This window comes from Protopterus annectens, chromosome 6.part0 (assembly GCF_019279795.1).
Source record: "Protopterus annectens isolate FY-2018-M chromosome 6.part0, PAN1.0, whole genome shotgun sequence".
Lineage (NCBI taxonomy): Eukaryota > Metazoa > Chordata > Ceratodontiformes > Protopteridae > Protopterus > Protopterus annectens.
Window position 1 is genome coordinate 1,327,360,044 of NC_056737.1, and position 17,893 is coordinate 1,327,377,936.

The 17,893-nt window shown below is 44.0% G+C and overlaps 1 protein-coding gene across 1 annotated transcript in view; it reads right to left on the reverse strand.

Moving 5' to 3' along the window:
* The window catches only part of STAM2 (signal transducing adaptor molecule 2), a gene marked incomplete in the record, with an annotated part of 1,442,819 nt that overhangs the window by 311,678 nt on the left and 1,113,248 nt on the right, over positions 1 to 17,893 (reverse strand).

A 17,893-nucleotide genomic window follows, 5' to 3' on the forward strand; every position in this document is an offset into this window, starting at 1 on the left:
CCAGTTGTACAGTGACTCAGACACTGCAAAGAAACTATCTTGTGGCAGAACCAAGGCTGAAGCCATAGTTGAAAATGTTTTGGGACCACACTCATTGGAATGCCTCCTGCATGACCTTCAAAAACCAGGTACTTCATTTGCAATTTCATCAGATGCTTCCAACAAGGGGAACATAAAATTATTTCCCCTTGTTGTGAGGTATTTTTCTAAAGAAGAAGGGGTGGTGAATGGCCTTTTGGACTTCTATGAAGACCCTGATGAATCGGCACAGGCTATTTCACAGCAAATTTCCAACATTATGGAAAGGCATTCCTTGCCCTGGAACCATATTTCATCTTATGGGGCTGATATTGCCAGTGTGAACTATGGGAAGAAATCTGGTGTGTATACCAGATTAAAACAAAAGTGCCCATCACTCCAGAAAGCTAACTATGTTGCCCATATCATTCACAATGCAGCCAAAAAAGCTGCAGCACAACTGCCATACGATGTGGAAGCATTTGTAATGAGACTTTTCAGCCACTTTTCTGGTTCTGCCACAAGGACCAGAGACTTGAAAGACTTCTTTGAGTTTTGTGGCATGGAATTTGAGAGTCTGTTAAGACATGTGCCAACAAGGTGGCTGTCACTACTCCCAGCCATTGAAAGAGTAGTGAAAAATCTCCCAGTGCTCCAGTCCTATTTCCTCTCTCAGGGAGAAGAGGAGACCCCCCCCCGGCAGATATGGCAGTACTTTTCAGGTAATGAGCATGGTGAGAATGAATTGCCTACACTGCCCCAGTACTATCTGCACTTTCTCTGTGCTGTTCTTGTTGATTTTAATGAACATATAAGTACATTAGAAAAATCAGCACTTACTGCCATGGAAACTTTTTGTATAATGGTCTCTCTGAAGCAAAAACTGCAGGCAAGAGCTGAAGGTGCTTTCTTTGGAGGGAAACTTAGGGCACTTATGAGCACATTAGACAGCACTTCTGCTAACAAACTGAAAAGAGACTTTATTGTGTTCTTGGAGACAGCAGTGAAATACCTGGAGCAGTGGTTTGATTATACTGAAAGCAACTACTTGTTTACACTATCTAAATTATCTTTAAATGAGCCCTTTGCCTTCAGTGACTTGCTGAATGTGACCACTGCCCTGAGTCTGCAGGATGTAGACGAAGATTATCTTTTTAGGGACTACTTGGCAATTAGGCCCTCTCGAACAGTTATGTAACACAAGCTTGACCCCAGGGGAGAAGTGGCTGAAGCTTTTCAAAGAAGGGCCTGAACTGACTACACTCTATCCGGTAATTGCTAGGGTTTTATCTATACCACCCTCAAACGCATTTGCAGAAAGAGTTTTTTCATTGGTGAAAGGTAAATGGACAGATGTGCGAAACCGATGTAGTGTGGACTTGTTAAAAGCTGAACTAATGATGAGTGTAAATTACCGGATGAAATGTTGTGACTTTTACTCTAATATTATTTCAAATCGGGCCCTTCTTCAAGCCATAAAATCAAATTCAAAATACACTTTTAAAAAAAAGTGATTTATTGTACTAGGGTGCAGTTCGTAATTTTGTGTTTTTCTTTGTTTAGCATTAATTTGTACTAGGGTATGTAGTTTTGTGTTCTTTGCTTTAGCTTTAATTGACAAAGTCTTAATTTTATACTTGGCGTGTATGTGGTATGTAGATTTTTTTAAGTTTTTTTTCTGAATAGCAATGGATGGTTTATGAATTTTACTTTTTAAATAAACAAGTGTCTGTTTAATGAGTAGTGTGTTTTTAATTCCTTTAAAGTTTATTGTTACAAATGATTAGTGTGTGTGCAGTAATAGTTCACTTCATTTAAATGGTTTGAGTTTTCAGTATGCTGTAATGTCACAATGTTGCATCCATAACTAATACTGCATCTCCTTTAACAACTCTGGTGATGTCGTGGTGGGGTGTGTGGCCAGTGTCATGTTGGCCACACCCCTATCCTGTTGACCACACCCCCATGTCCCACTTTGCCCTTGTTAAAAGGTGGCAACCCTGCCTTGTTTCTGTGAAGTTAACACCTTAACGATTACAGCAACCCATAACATTTCAGGTGTTAAGTGTTATGTCATGCAACGTATCATACACAGCAGAGTATCCAAGTATCTTGCCTTCAAAATTTTACAAGACCATCCAAAAACATTACAGTGGCAAGGCCAATTGTGGAAAGGGTCAAATTAATGTCAGAAATTAACAAAAATGCAATGTGGACAGAAACAGTTTAAAATCAGGGTGCATCAATCAGTTCTGTTCAAAATGAAATATTAAAGTTATTGAAAGTATACTGTTGACATCAGACCTAAAAGACAAACTGTGAAAAAGTTTGAATTTTACTCACCTCTCTAAGGGCATTTCATAGTTTCAAGACAAAGTAGATGTTTGAATGATCACTGCTGCATGGATTACATTCTGCCAAGGATATAACAGCCCCACAGCTGTTGAAGCTTCAGGGTACTTTCCAAGTGCCCAAACTGTCAAGCAACTCAAGCTAAGCTGACTAAAACACAAGTTTAAGCATGAAGCTCTTCAGAGCTTTCCTGTCAGCAGAGACAGGGAGGCTGAGCCCTAAAAGGACAATGTTAGGAACAGCAAAACTAATGTCCATACCCTGGCATAAAAAGCACACCACAAACACACCACAAAAACGGGGGGGGGGGGCAAGGGAGTGGCTACTGCAGCAGTGATCATTCAAACATCTACTGTTATGGTAAGTTCAACTTACACAACTGTTCTATGTACTGATCACTGCTGCAGTAGCCTTAGCTATATGGGTAGATTACCACAGCTAATTACATTTGGGATTTGGAAGGAGAAGAGTTGAGGAGCCCCTGCAGAATGATCTTAGCAAAGCTTGATCTGGACCTAGAGAAGAAGTCAACCTTACAATGCTTTGTAAAGTACAGGACCAAGTAGCAGCTTCTAGGATACTTCTAGAATCCAACCCTTTCCAAAAAGCCATAGATGAAGCCAAGGCCTTGGTAGAGTGCGCCTTGACCCTGCCTGGAATAAATTTGTTATGGGAGTATAATAAAATACCCTCACACAAACATTTGGAAATAGTCTGCTTTGAGATAGGTTGCCCCTTCTTACAGAGGGCAGAGTAATCAGCGAAAAGTACAGTTGTGTACCTACCATAAATGTAGATGTTCGAGTGTATTCACTGTTGCCGTCATTACTCTTGGGTTATCCTGCTGGCAGGCTACCCGCAGTCGGCCAGAATTCCAAAGTCTAGGTCCGGCGTCGGTTGTTGTCGCCTCTTCCCTGACCTCAGTGCGTCAGGGGTATAAAAAATGCAGCTGACGCCATTTTCTTCAGTTTTTCTTGCCTTAGATGTCAGGTGCCCCGACACTGGTAGGCTGAAAAATATGCCAATAAGTATGCATGCACAAAAATAACATTTCCTTCATCTACAAGCAAATACACCAAATAGGTTGTATAGGATAGAGAAGTGCAGATAGACCCAGCAAAGAAAAGGGGGATGGTGGGTGGGTAACCTGGACTGCAACAGTGAATACACTCGAACATCTACATTTATGGTAGGTACACAACTGTACTATGTTCATCGTGTTTCACTGTTGCAGTCATTACTCTTGGGTTGAATCCCAAAACTGAGGATGGGTGGCTGGGCTAAATAGGATTAAGAGAGGCTATAAGGCCCTGCAGAACTGCAGTGGCAAAGCCTGCTCTGGATTTAGAGTAATGAGGTAAGTGGTAGTGCTTTGTAAAAGTGTGCACTGAACTCAAGTTGCAGCCTCTAAGATGTCTTTGGTTGGTACTCCTCTGAGGAAGGCTGCTGAAGTGGCTGCTGCTCTGGTAAAATTAGGCCTAATGCCCTTAGGCACTGATTTGCCATGTTGAGAATAGCAGAAACGGATGCAATGGCCTATACATTTAGAAATAGTCTGTTTTGAGATTGCCTTTCCTTGTGATCCTGCAGCATATGACACTAAAAGTTGCTCAGTCTTTCTGAAAGCTTTAGTTCTGTCCAAGTAGAAGTGTAGCTGCCTGTGTATGTCCAAAAAATGCAGAATTTTCTCACCCTTGTTCTGTGGGTTTGGATAAAAGGTAGGCAAGTGAATGGTTTGGTTGAGGGCCACACTGGACACCACCTTAGGCATAAATAGTTTCATAGTATAGTACTAGGCTATCTGCTCTAGGGCATTTGTAAGCCTAGCCATAGTGATGTGGCTTTTGCCACCCCATGAAATGGTACAAAAATGTACAGAATGAATCTAGAATATTGTGCCTCTGTCTAGTAGTGACACAGTGAAGGTCCCCTTATATAATAGAATTAGTTTACTGTGCCCCTGTCTAGCAGTGACACAGATGTGACCCCTGGGGTAAACTTACGATCTCCCATCCACTCATCAAGACTTCTCTTGAAGAGAGTCAGTGAGGGGCTCTGCCTAATACGAACTGGGATCCTGTTCCAAAGCATGGGAAGCCTCTGGGTTATGAATTTATCCCTCCAGCATGTCCTATTCATACTTGTGCCGAAATTTAAGTCTTTAGCTCTCGTGGTCCTGATGGATTTGGATTTTTTGAGGTGGAGCATGTCCATCAGATCCTGATTGGACATGGCCTTGTACGTCAGGCAGAGATCACCTCTGAGCAGGCGGTATGCTACTGAATAGAGCTGAAGTTCCTTTAGTCTGGCAGAATAAGACATATGTTGGAGACCCTTGATCCTTTTGGTGAGGTACTTTTGTGGTCTCTCCAGCTGTTGCAAGTGCCGGGTGAGGTACATACCAAATGGGGCATTGTACTCAATCATGGGTCTGATGAGGGAGGAATATAGGGGTACAATGACATCCTTGGATCTGGATGTGAAACGCTTCATGATGAGGTGTGCAAGGTAGAATGTTTTTCTAACCACTTTGGCAACGTGGGTGTCAAATGAGAGGTCGCTGTCTACTTGGGTCCCTAGGTCTCTGATTACTTTTTCCGTACTCAGTGGGTTGCTGTCTATAATTTGTGGGTAGTTTGTTTTTTCCAAAAGGGATGACTATACATTTTTTGGCATTTAGTTTAAGGCCGTGACTACTGCACCAGTTGTCCGTTTCAGTGAGGCCTTTTTGTAGGATGTTGGGTTTGTCCACAGAGAAACCCTGTCTAGATGAAAAATGATAAAAGGTTCCACAGCCATGAGTGCTTGTAACTCCGAGACTCGTCTTGCAGAGCTTATTGCTAGGAGCACAGCTGTTTTCCAGGATAAGAAGTTTATATCCGTTGTTGAGGCTGGCCCAAAAGGAGGCAGTGTGAGTTTTTCCAAGAAATAATTGAGGTCCTATGCCAGATCTGGTGCTCTCCTTGGAGGCCTGATGTTTTTGGCCCCTCTGAGGTACTGCCTTATTAAAGGATGAGAAAAGATTGGCGGTTCCGTATTGTACTGGGCTGAAATGGCAGAGGCACGAATCTTAATTGATGAAAAAGAAAGGCCTTTGTCCAGCATCTCAGTTAGGTATTGTAAAATCTGAGGGATATTTGGTACATATGTGTCAATGCCTTGTCCCTGGTTCCAAGCACAGAATCTCTTCCATTTTGATGCATAAGATTTTCTGGTACTGGGCCTTCTGGCCTCCAAGATAACATCCATAACAGCTTTTGAAAGAGGAGTGTTCTGAATGGCTACATTACCTGCCATGCTGCCAGATTTACGGTCCTGAGTTGGATGTGCAGGATCCGATTGTTTTGTTGGGTCAGCAAGTGAGAAGTTTGAGGCAATATCCATGCTGGACCTTGAGACAAGCTCTTTAGGACTGGGTACCAGTGCTGGTGTGGCCAGTCTGGTGCAATCAGTATCATTTTTGGCTTCTCTTGTCTGACCTTTAGAAGTACCCTAGGAAGGAGAGGCAGTGGAGGAAAGGCATATACTGTTAGATTTTTCCAGCTGAAGGATACTTTCCACTCTCCATGCTTGCTTGTGATAAATCCTTGTGCAAAATCTCTGTAATTGGCAGTTGTGAGGGGAGACAAATAGATCTATGCCTGGGCATCCCCATTTCCTTGTTATCATGCTGAAGACTTGTGGATCCAGTTTCCACTCGTGGGGATCCATGAGGTTTCTGCTTAGTTCGTCTGCCAGAGTGTTTGTTTTTCCTGGCAGGAATTGTGCTTGCAGGTGAACTTGATAAGTAAATGCTGTGTCCCATAAGGTCATTGCTTGTCTGCAGAGGGGGCAGGAATGTGTACCTCCCTGCTTGTTTATGTACCACATGACTGTAGTATTGTCTGTCTTTATCAGTAGCTGTCCTGGATGAAGTAGATCCTTGAAGGCGGTCAGGGCATTCTGAACAGCTAGCATCTCTTTTTGATTGATGTGAAGATGCATCTGGCTTGCAGGCCATGTGCCCTGAATACATTTTCCTGCCATATGGGCCTCCCCCCCAGGCATAATCTGATGCATCCGTTGTCAGTGTCTGTCTGGCTGTGGGTAAACTGAATGGCAGACCCTTGTTGTGGTGACAGGCCTCTGCCCACCATCGAAACTCATGTTGCAGGCAGGGAATGAGTGTAATTAATGTCTCCAGGCTGTGGCAATGCAGAGTCCAAACACTTTTTAGATACCACTGTAGTTTCCTCATATGCAGTCTGGCATATGGAATTAGTAGAATGCAGGATGCCATGCAACTCAAGGCCTGCAGGATTTTCCTTGCAGATAAATGGGTCTTTGTTGCCAATTTTTTGGAGTAAGAAGTCAGTTGTTTTTGTTTGTCTGGCGTGAGATAAGCCATCTGGGCAGTTGTATTTAAGCTTGCACCCTGGAATATTATCTCTTGAGAGGGTACTAGTTTTGATTTCTTTTCGTTTACTGTGTACCCTAGGCAAATTAGTAATCTTTTTACAAACGCCAGATGCTTTAGAAGAATGTCTTTGTTCTCTGCTTGAATAAGGCAGTCGTCCAAGTAGGGATATATTTGAATTCCTCTCTGTCTGCAAAATGTAATTACTGGTGCCAGGCATTTTGTGAAGATCCTGGGCGCAGCAGATAAGCCAAAGGGCAGTGCAGAGAATTGGTGGTGCATTGAGCAAGCTATGAATCTGAGGTATCTTCTGCAAGATTGTCTGATTGGGACATGCAGGTATGCCTCTTTTAGGTCCAAAGTTATGAGCCAAGCCTTCTTGCCCAGCAATGGCAGTAGCTGCTGTAGAGTCAACATCTTGAATTTTGGAACCTCCAGGAACATATTTAGTATAGACAGGTCCAGTATTGGTCTCCAGATTTTGTCCTTTCTGGGCACTAAGAAAAGTCTGGAGTAAAATCCTTGCCCCTGCTCTTGTTGTGGTACTTGTTGAATGTCCCTCATGTCCATGAGGGCTGTAATTTGCTTTTGTGCCTCTGCCCATTGATTGTGTGGCAGGTCTGGCATACCTTTTGGCCTTGGTAGGGTGTGAAAATGGAACCTGTAGCCTTGGGACACTATGTTCAAGACCCATTTGTCTTGGGCAACCATTTGCCAATTTGATGAAAAAAGTGCTAGTTTCCCCCCTAAGGGGGCTGCCAAAAGAAAAGTGCTGGGATCTGGCAGAGGAAAGTCATTGGGACCGTTTCCTGTAAGGTTGTGATTTGTCATCCACTTTTGGAGGTAGAAGCACCCCATTGTTTAGGCCTGTATGAGCCTTGGGGCTGAGATCTGCCTCTGGGACGCCTGTATCTGCCTCTTTGTGGTCTGTCTTACACTGGAAAGGAGCAATTTTTAGAAGGCCAGTTCCTGCTAAATCTGGGTGGCTGTACCTGTAAGAAATCCTTAACTGTCTGCATGGATTTCGCTTTACCCTCCATTTTCTTCAACACCTCTTCTGCTTTAGCACCAAACAAAGTATCATGCTGTAATGGGGCATCTAATAATTTTGCTTTAACATGATCAGGCAGATTCTGTTCCTTTAACCAAGCATGTCTTCTAATAACAGAACCTGTAACAGCCGACCTGCAAGAGGCCTCCAGTGAATCATAACCAGATTGCAAAGTATGCTTTCCCACTTGTTCAGCTGCATGCAATAAATCCTGCATTTCCTTGTTTTCTGAACTTTCAGTATTTGTCAACATTTTCTGTTTAAGCAGTGACATTAAATACTGCTGATATTTAAGCATATGAAACTGACAATTTAAAGCCCTTAAAGCCAAGGTAGCAGAAGTGTAAACTTTTCCCCCATCTGTCCAGTGCCCTAGAATCCCTATCAGAGGGGAGAGGGTTTTTTGCAGTGGAAGCTTTGACACCTTTGGGACCCTGAGATATAGTTTCTGGGTCAGCAGCGGGGTTTTTATATAGGAATTTATGAGAATCCGGACCCTGTAGTATCTGTCTGGCTTAGCAGGTGCAGGGGGCAGGCCGGACTCTGAAAATACATCATCTACAATGTCTAGAACAGGTGGAATAGCAACGGGTCTGTACTGAGGAAGTAGTAGAAAGTCTCTGAGCCTTTTCTAAGACTCAGAATAATCTTGGCTCTCCCAATGGAAATGCTCCCTCATGGTACGCAGGGTTTCCCCAAAAGAATAATCCTCAGGAGGGGAGGCTGAAGGAATGGATTCTTCAGCATCAGAGTCCTCATAGGGAGGCATGGAATAATCCTGTTCAGAAGAGGAATCAGGGGAAATAGAAACCTGATCAGAAGAATCATATTTTGTCTCTTGCCTAGGCCTCTTATCAGGAGAGGGATGGGAACCACTGATCAAAGTAATTAGGTCTTCGGCAATTTTAAGCACCTGTTTTTAGGCATGGAAGTCTGAGTAGGAGAATGCTATACTTGTTTCTTTGTCTTTAGAGCTGCTTTAGTCTTTGTCTTTGAAGCTGAAGATGGCTTAATATATAGTTGTGTAGGTCTGAAGACAGCCGCAGAAGCCAATGCCTGCTCAGCAGCTCCGGACCCATCTGAGGGAATGATTTTCGAGTATCCAATACCTTGAGTATCCAGAGGCCCAGTCGGCTCCACGTGGGAGCCGGAAGCGGCTTGTGGCTCTGAGGTAGCGGGTGCCAGGGGCTGCGAAAGTGCTTCACTGAGAACTGGCGAATCGGCGACTGGCCTAACGGAGGCCTCGTCGTCGGTTTTGGACCTCGGATGCCTATCCTTTTCCTTGTCCTTGCGGTTTTTGTAAACTCTGGTCGTCAGCTGTTCTGACGGCATTATATAATTAAATCTTCGGCCAAAGTAATGAAATGCAAAATCGAACCAACGCTTAACAGTGCGTTGGTTAAATCTAGCACAAAACCGACAGCTAGCAACGTTGTGATCAGAGCCTAGGCAAGGAATACAGTAAGAGTGAAAATCCTTATGAGGTATTTGCTTCTCACAAGAAATACAGTTGTTAACTTTTTCTGACATCGGTCTGGATCAAGAAAAAAGTTTCCCCAACGGGGTACTTAGCTTTAATGAAGACTTTGGTTCTGAAATTCGGATTTGAAAATCTCAGGAGTCGGCCGACCGGCACTTGCGAACTGCTTTTCCTTCGGGAACCGCGCGGCAAGAAAGACTAAAGAAAATGGCGTTGGCTGCATCTTTTATATCCCTGGCGCACTGACATCAGGGAAGAGGCGACAGCAACCGATGCCAGACCTAGACTTTGGAATTCTGGCCGACTGTGGGTAGCCTGTCAGCAGGATAACCCAAGAGTAATGACTGCAACAGTGAAACATGATGAACATCTGTTTTCCATGTTAAGAACCTTATGTCAGGCAGATTAGCAGGTTAGCTTCTCTAACGAAATTAAGAATCCAACTGGTTTTCTTTGAGGCCTTTTAAGCAAAACCCCTTTCAATTACATTTTGACATGAGACTGCTCCATGGGTAGACATGCTGAATTAGCCAATAAATGAACCTTGATAGAGGACTAAGAAAGACCATAGGACAGTAACTCGCACAACACACAAATATTGTCAAACCAGAGAACAACTAGCCCTGAATGGGTGCTGGCGATTTTGCTGGCACTGGCTAGTTTGTTGGTACCAACTAGGAAACCTTTATTTGCTACTGTATGACCTTTAAGTAGCATGCTTTCTCGACTCCATTAGTATCTTCTGCATGTCCTCAGTAAATATGAGTCTAAAAGGAATTAAGACCCTGTGATCCAAGCAGTCAACTGAAGATAACAGATAGCGGCACGTATCAAACTTCTCTGTTCTTGTCTGAGTAGATCCAGTCAGTGAGGAAGTTTGTGGCATTTGTCACTGGCCATTTCCAAATGAAGCGAGAAAGTACAGTTGTGTACACTTACCATAAATGTAGATGTTCGAGTGTATTCACTGTTGCAGTCATCACATTTTGGTTACCTGCTTGCAGTGCCCTCAGTCGGCCTGATAATCAAAGTCTTGGGTCATGCGTCGGTTGCTGTCTCATCTTGCATGATGTCAGGTAGTCAGGAGTATAAAGCATGCAGCCGACGCCATTACATCAGTTTTTCTTGCCCCAGATGTCAGGTGCCCCCCCCCCCCCCCAATGGGAAGCAATTAAATATATATATATATATATATATATATATATATGTATAAGGTTACACCTCCACCAAAAAAGCAAATACACCAAAAAGCTTTAAGCATAGTAAAAAGGAATAGAGGCATATAGCCAAAAGAAGTCAGGGGGCTGGAGGGAGGATAATCAGGACTGCAACAGTGAATACACTCGAAAATCTACATTTATGGTAAGTGCACACAACTGTACTATGTTCTTCCTGTTTCACTGTTGCAGTCATCACATTTGGGTAGATTCCCAAAGCCAAGGATGGGAGGAGGAAATCAGATAGCATTAGGACCAGCAATAAGGCCCTGCAAGACTGCAGTGGCAAAGCCAACTCTGGATTTAGAGAAAATTGGCAAATGGTAATCCTTGCTGAAAGTATGTACAGAACTCCAGGTAGCAGCTTCTAGGATGTCCCTTGTAGGGACACCTCTGAGAAAGGCTGTAGAGGTAGATGCAGCCCTGGTTGAATGTGGTCTTATCCCCTGTAGGGTAGGTTTTCCATGGTACTTATAGCAGAAATTAATGCAATGGCCTATCCATTTAGAAATGGTTTGCTTTGAAATGGCCTTCCCCTCTTCACCTGCAGCAAATGCCACCAGCAGCTGTTCAGATTTCCTTAGAGGTTTAGTCCTGTCCAAGTAAAATCTAAGTTGTCTGTGCATATCTAAGGAGTGCAGTATACATTCCCCTTTGTTCTGTGGATTAGAAAAGAAGGCTGGCAAATGCATGGACTGATTAAAAGCCACACTAGACACTACCTTGTGCATGAAGGAGGGATTGGTCCTAAGGGACACCCTGTCCGCATGAAAGATGATGAAAGGCTCCACTGCCATAAGGGCCTGTAATAAAGATACCCTTCTTGCTGAAGTGATTGCTAAAAGGAAGGCTGTTTTCCAAGAAAGGAATTTCAACTCTGCATTTGCAGCTGGCTCAAAAGGAGGTAGAGTGAGTTTTTTTCAATACAAAGTTAAGGTCCCAGGCTGGAGTTGGGGCTCTCCTGGGTGGTCTTAAGATTTTGGCCACTCTGAGGAACTGCTTGAGCACTGGATAAGAGAAGAGGGGTGGTTCTGTGTTGTAATGAGCTGAAATGGCTGAGGCGTGAATTTTGATGGAGGAAAAGGAAAGGCCTCTGTGAAGCACCTCAGTTAAGTATTGAAGAATTTGAGGTAAATTGGGCGCTGCTGTGCCCATCCCCTGAGCTTGGTTCCAGGAACAGAATCGTTTCCATTTTTCTGTATAAGATTTTCTAGTACTAGGTCTCCTTGCCTCCAGAATGACATCCAACACTTGTTTACTGAGGGATGGTAACGGAGAGATCAAGTTAATTAGCCAGGCTGCCAGGTTCAGGGTTTGAAGCTGAGGGTGCAGAATCTGGCCCGCCTGCTGGGACAGCCGGGTAGGGGTCTGAGGCAGGTGCCAGCAGTGACACACTGCGCAAGAGGGGGTACCAGTGTTGGCGTGGTCAATCTGGTGCAATCAGTATCGTCCTTGATTTGTCCTGTTTGATTTTTAGTAGCACCTTGGAGAGGAGAGGCAGAGGAGGAAAGGCATAAACTGATGGATTTTTCCAGGTGAAGGACAGGGAATCCACTTCCCAAGCTTGTTTGTGGGGAGTCCTTGTGCAGAATTTGTCCAATTGGTAGTTCTGGGGGGAGGCAAACAGGTCTATCTCTGGGCTCCCCCATTTGTTTATCAACATGTTGAATGTCTTTTGTTCCAGTTTCCACTTGTGTGGATCCATGACATTTTTGCTTAGTTCATCTGCCAGTGTATTTAGCTTTCCTGGCAGGAACTGAGCCTGTAGGTGCACTTGGTAGCTCAAGGCTGTGTTCCATAGACCCATGGCTAGTCTGTAGAGAGGGTATAAGTAGGTTCCTGTTTATGTACCGCATAACAGTGGTGTTGTCCGTCTTTACCATTAATTGTCCTGGAAGAATGTGGTCCTTGAAGGCTGTCAGAGCATTCTGTACAGCTATTTCTTTTTGACTGATATGCAGGTGCATTTGACTTGGGTTCCATTTGCCCTGAATGCACTTCCCTGCCAAGTGAGCCCCCCATGCATAGTCTGATGCGTCTGTTGTTAGGGTTTGAGCGGCAGGGGGTAGAGAGAATGGCAGTCCCTTGTTTTGGTGACAGGCCTCTGCCCACCAAAGGATCTCTATCTGTAGGCAAGGTATGATAGGAATCATTGCTCCTAGATCCTGAGAATGTTGACACCACCACAGGCTTTTTAGATACCATTATAGTTTCCTCATATGCAGTCTTGCATATGGAATTAAGAGAATGCAGGAGACCATGAACCCCAAGGCTTGCAGTATTTGTCTTGCAGATAGCAGGGTCTTTGTGGCCATTAGTTTGAAGTAGGCTGTCAAATGAACTTGTTTATCTGGCATGAGGAAAGCCATCTGGGAAGTTGTGTTCAAGCTTGCTCCCAGGAATACAATTTATTGGCAGGGTACAAGATGTGATTTCTTTTCGTTTATAGTGTACCCCAGAGAAGTTAGCACTTTTTGTACAAACGCCAGATGACTCAATAGTATGTCCTGGCTTTCTGCCTGAATTAGACAATCGTCCAGGTATGGGTATATTTGAATATTTCTTTGCCTACAAAATGCAATGACCGGAGCTAGGCACTTTGTGAATACCCTGGGTGCAGTAGATAAGCCAAAGGGCAGCGCGGAGAACTGATAGTGCATGAAGCCTGCTTTGAAGCGTAGGTATTTTCTGCAAGATTCCCTGATTGGGATGTGCAGGTAGGCTTCCTTTAAATCCAGTGTTGCCAACCAGGCATCCTTGCCTAGCATAGGAAGCAACTGGTGAAAAGTTAGCATCTTGAATTTTGGGATCACCAAAAAAGTGTTTAGGATAGAGAGGTCCAGGATAGGACGCCAGGAGTTGTCCTTTCTGGGCACCAGGAAAAGTCTTGAGTAGAAACATTGTCCCCTTTCCTCTTCTGGGACAGTCTGAATAGCCCTTATACTTAAGAGAGAACTTGCTTTTGAGCCTCTGTTCACTGATTTGGGGGTAGATCTGGCCAACCGTTTGGGGCTGGTAAAGTGTGGAAGTGGAATCTGTATCCTTAGGAATCTAGACTTAAAACCCATTTGTCCTGGGTAATGAGTTCCCAGTTTTTTGCCTGCAGAGCAATCTTTCCCCCTAAAGGAGCAGTCAGTTGAGAAGGGCTTGGAGGTTTTAAAGTTAAGTCATTGAGACAGTTTACCATAGGGGGAGTCTTAATGCTCTCTGTTTTGGGAGTGGGAGCCTGCGAGTACCATGGGACTGAAGCCTGGGTGTTCTGCTGGTTCTGGGTTTGGACTGAGAAGGCCTGGAAGAGGCAGTAAAGGACCAATTCTTAGAGAGCCAATGCCTACTAAATATTGGAGGCTGTACTTGCAAGAAATCATTAACAGTTTGCATAGATTTAGCTTTTTCCTCCATATTTTTAAGTACTTCTTCTGCTTTGTTGCCTCACAGGCGGTCCTGGTTTAAGGGAGCATCCAGCAATTTAGCTTTAACATGATCTGGCAAAGATTGCTCCTTGAGCCAAGCATGCCTTCTAAGTACAGACCCAGTGACAGCAGCCCTGCAATATGCCTCTAGAGAATCAAAACTACATTGCAAAGTATGTTTTCCAACTTGTTTAGCAGAATGCATTAAATCCTGTATATCTATTTTCAGCACAGTCAGGAATCAACATCATTTTCTAACATAGTTTTCTGTTTAAGCAATCCAATAATATGCTGTTGATACTTTTAACATATGAAACTGGCAGTTTAAGGCCATAATGGCCAAGGTTGCAGAAGTGTATACAGTCTTACCTCGTCTATCCAGCGCCCTAGAATCTCTATCAGAGGGGGTAGGATTTTTGGCAGTAGTAGCCTTAATGCCCTTGGGTCCCTGTGAAATGGTCTCAGGATCTGCAGTAGCATTTTTAAAGAGGAACTTGTGAGAGTTAGGAACACTGGTTTTCTATCTGGAATCTATCTGGTTTTCTGGGAGAAGGAGGTAAGGAGTCAGGGGCCAAGCTAGATTTCGAAAAGGCATCATCAACAATATCAATATAAAAGGACTGTGTTGGGGCAGGAGTAAGAAATCCCTAAGCCTCTTTTTAGAATCAGAGTAATTCTGGCTTTCCCAGCACAAAAGCTCCCTAAGAGTTTTTGCAAGGTTTTACCAATGGAGAAATCCTCTGGAGGGGAAGCAGAGGGAATAGAGTCCTCTGCATCAGAATCCTCATAGGTAGATAAGGGTAAATCCTGGTCATCAGAGGAAACAGAAATTTCAGAATCCTGATCAGAAGAATCATAAGCAAATCCAGTTCTAGGTCTCTTAGAGGAGGGAAGGCTGGCTTCCCCCGATTAAAGTACTAAGGTCTTCAGCCATTCTTATTATTTGTTTTTAGGCATAGAGGCCTGATCATGCGGTCTGTGTGTCGGTTTTCTACGCATGGATCGAGTTTTAGGCCTTGAAGAAGAAGATGGCGTTGGTTTAATATGCAAGTCAGTAGGCCTGAATACACCCTCAGAAGCCGGTGCCTGCACAGCAGCTTCAGACCCATCCAAGGTAGAGACATCCACAGGTTCCACAGTTGAAGCATCTCGCGGCATACCGGTCACCGAATGGGTCTCAGGGGCCTGCAAATCTGTAGTGGGTATCAGGGGCTGCGAAAGCGCCTCATTGAGTACCAGCGAACTGGCGACTAGCTTAGGAGAAGCGTTGTCGGTAGCTTTGGACCTAGGCGGTCTGGCTCTGTCTTTATCTTTGCGTTTTTTCGGAATGTCGGTAGTTGGGTGGCTTACCAAAGCCATATCTGGGTAATTGAACAGAGTAGTAACAAAATATTTAGAAGCGCAAACATACAGACGACAAATAGTGCGTTGTTTAAATAAGGCACAAAACAGACAGCGAGGTACATCGTGGTCAGGGCCTAGGCAGGGAATACAGTACGAATTAAAATCTTTCCACAAAAAATACAATTATTGACTTTTACTGACATCGGTTTAGAGCAAGAAAAAGTTTCCCCAATGGGGTACTTAGCTTTAGTTGAAGACTTCGGTTCTGAAGCTCGAAAATGAAAATTTCAGGAGTCGGCTGACCGGCACTTGCGAACTACTTCTGCTTTGGGCACTGCACAGCAAGAAAGACTGACATAATGGTGTCGGCTGCATGCTTTATACCCCTGACTACCTGACGTCATGGAACATGAGACAGCAACCGACGCAGAACCCTAGACTTTGATAATCAGGCCGTCTGAGGGCACTGTAAGCAGATAACCCAAATGTGATGACTGCAACATTGAAACATGAAGAACATCCCCAGTTTTCTGGGCCAGAAGGGAGTCACCACAATGATCTCAGAGAATTCCTTTAGAATCTTCAGAAATACCTTGGATATTAGTGGAAAGGGTGGAAAAACATACAGCAACATTCATGTCCAGAGTAAAGAAAAGGCATCTGTCTTCCAGGCCTTCCTGCATGAAGTCCTGGAACAGAATCTTGCCAGTTGATTGTTCAAAGAGAAGGCAAACAGAACCACTTGAGGAACTGCCCACAGATGGATCAAATTTCAGAAGACACCCTGATCTAGTTTCCATTCGTAAGGGTCTACCCTGGTCCTGCTCAGTTTGTCTGCCACAAAAATTTGCTCTAATAAAATGTAGGATACCTGTTGAGTGAGACTGTCCCAGGGACTGAAGATGGTTCACAGGGTTTAGTGCTTTGATCAGGGCAAGTTATCTCCTTGATATTTACATGTTTGCATCCGTCGTCGGTATCCCACACCCCCTGCATTTCTAGCCCTTCTGAAATTGCTCTCCAAGCAAAGTCTGAAGCATCTGTGGTGACAGACTGCTTTGGAGCAGGGAGGGAGAAGGAAACACCAGGATTCATGGATATCTGTTGTCTCCACCAAAAGATCTCTCTTTTGACAACTCCATCACTAGGATTTGAAAAGATAAAGGGTGTTGATGCTGGAATGAGAGAGATTTCAGATATCACAGTACCTTTCTCATGTGAAGTCTTGCCAGGCTATCATGAGAAGTATAGATCCCACGAGACCCAAAATACTGAGGTTATTCCCTTCATAGTCTGAATGGAAAACCTTAGAAATAGATGTAAATAAATATTTTTGTTTTTCCTGTGGAAGAAAAGCTCTTTGAACCGAAGTGTCTAGTTTATATCCCAGGAACACAGTCCTGTGTGAGTAAGTCAAGAAATACTTTTTCATCTTCTCTTGGAATCTCAGCTTGCTTAAAGGATCTCTCAATCAAGAGAAAGATTCCTAACACTTTGAAAAAGACTTGCAAAGATAAGCAAGTTGTCTAAATGGATACCCTGTAGCCTGCAATGGGCTATAACTGGAGCTAGACTCTTTGTAAGCACTCTTGGTGTAGTGAATAATTCTAAGGGTAAGGCAGAGAACTAATAATGTGATCCAGACACACAAAACCTTAAGAAATATTTGAAGTCTGGATACATGTGAAGCTCATCAGACTGCATGGCTAGAAAAAACTGAAGATGGTGCCGACGGACCCCTTTCTTATACCCCGATGTCCAGATGGCCATACAACGTCCGCAGGCCTGGGACAATCCTAAGACCCTAGAAATCAGGTCAGTCATGGGCTTCTACAAGGCAGACGTCTCAAGGATTAGTACTGCAACACTGACTAAGCAAAACTTGGAGGAAGAAGAGGTGTAACAGGTCGTGAAGTGCCATCATTTTGAATTTGGGCACCATCACAAACAGGAATTGAAAATAAAGATTCATAACTGGTCTCCAAGCATTTTCTCTTTTTGGCACAAGGATCATCTCTGATTAAAATCCCTTCTCCATGTGGGAAGGGGGAACTGACTATACCACTACTTGGGACAGCATGTGATGGAGAAAGTACAGTTTTGTACCTACCATAAATGTAGATGTTCGAGTGCTAATACAGCTGCAGTCATAACAGATGGGTTCTCCTGCCGTCAGGCGGGTTCTCGGTCGGCCGAATTCCAAAGTCTAGGTCCGGCGTCGGTTGTCGTCACTTCTTCCCTGACGTCAGTGCGCCAGGGGTATAAAAGAACCAGCTGACGCCATTTTCTTCAGTTTTTCTTGCCCCAGATGTCAGGTGCCCTCAGAAGGAAGGCAATACATAAATTTGTGTGATAAAGCAATGCAATATAATCAAAATACAGTAGTTGCAAGCAAATACACCATAAAAGAATACCCCAATCAGGTTGTATGAGGAGGTGTTAGCCAATAGGCCTGTCCCAAGAGGGGAAGGAGGGAGGGAAACCTGGACTGCAGCTGTATTAGCACTCGAACATCTACATTTATGGTAGGTACAAAACTGTACTATGTTCATCGTGCATACAGCTGCAGTCATAACAGATGGGTAGAATCCCAAAGCTAAGAAAGGGGTGGTAGGCACTAGG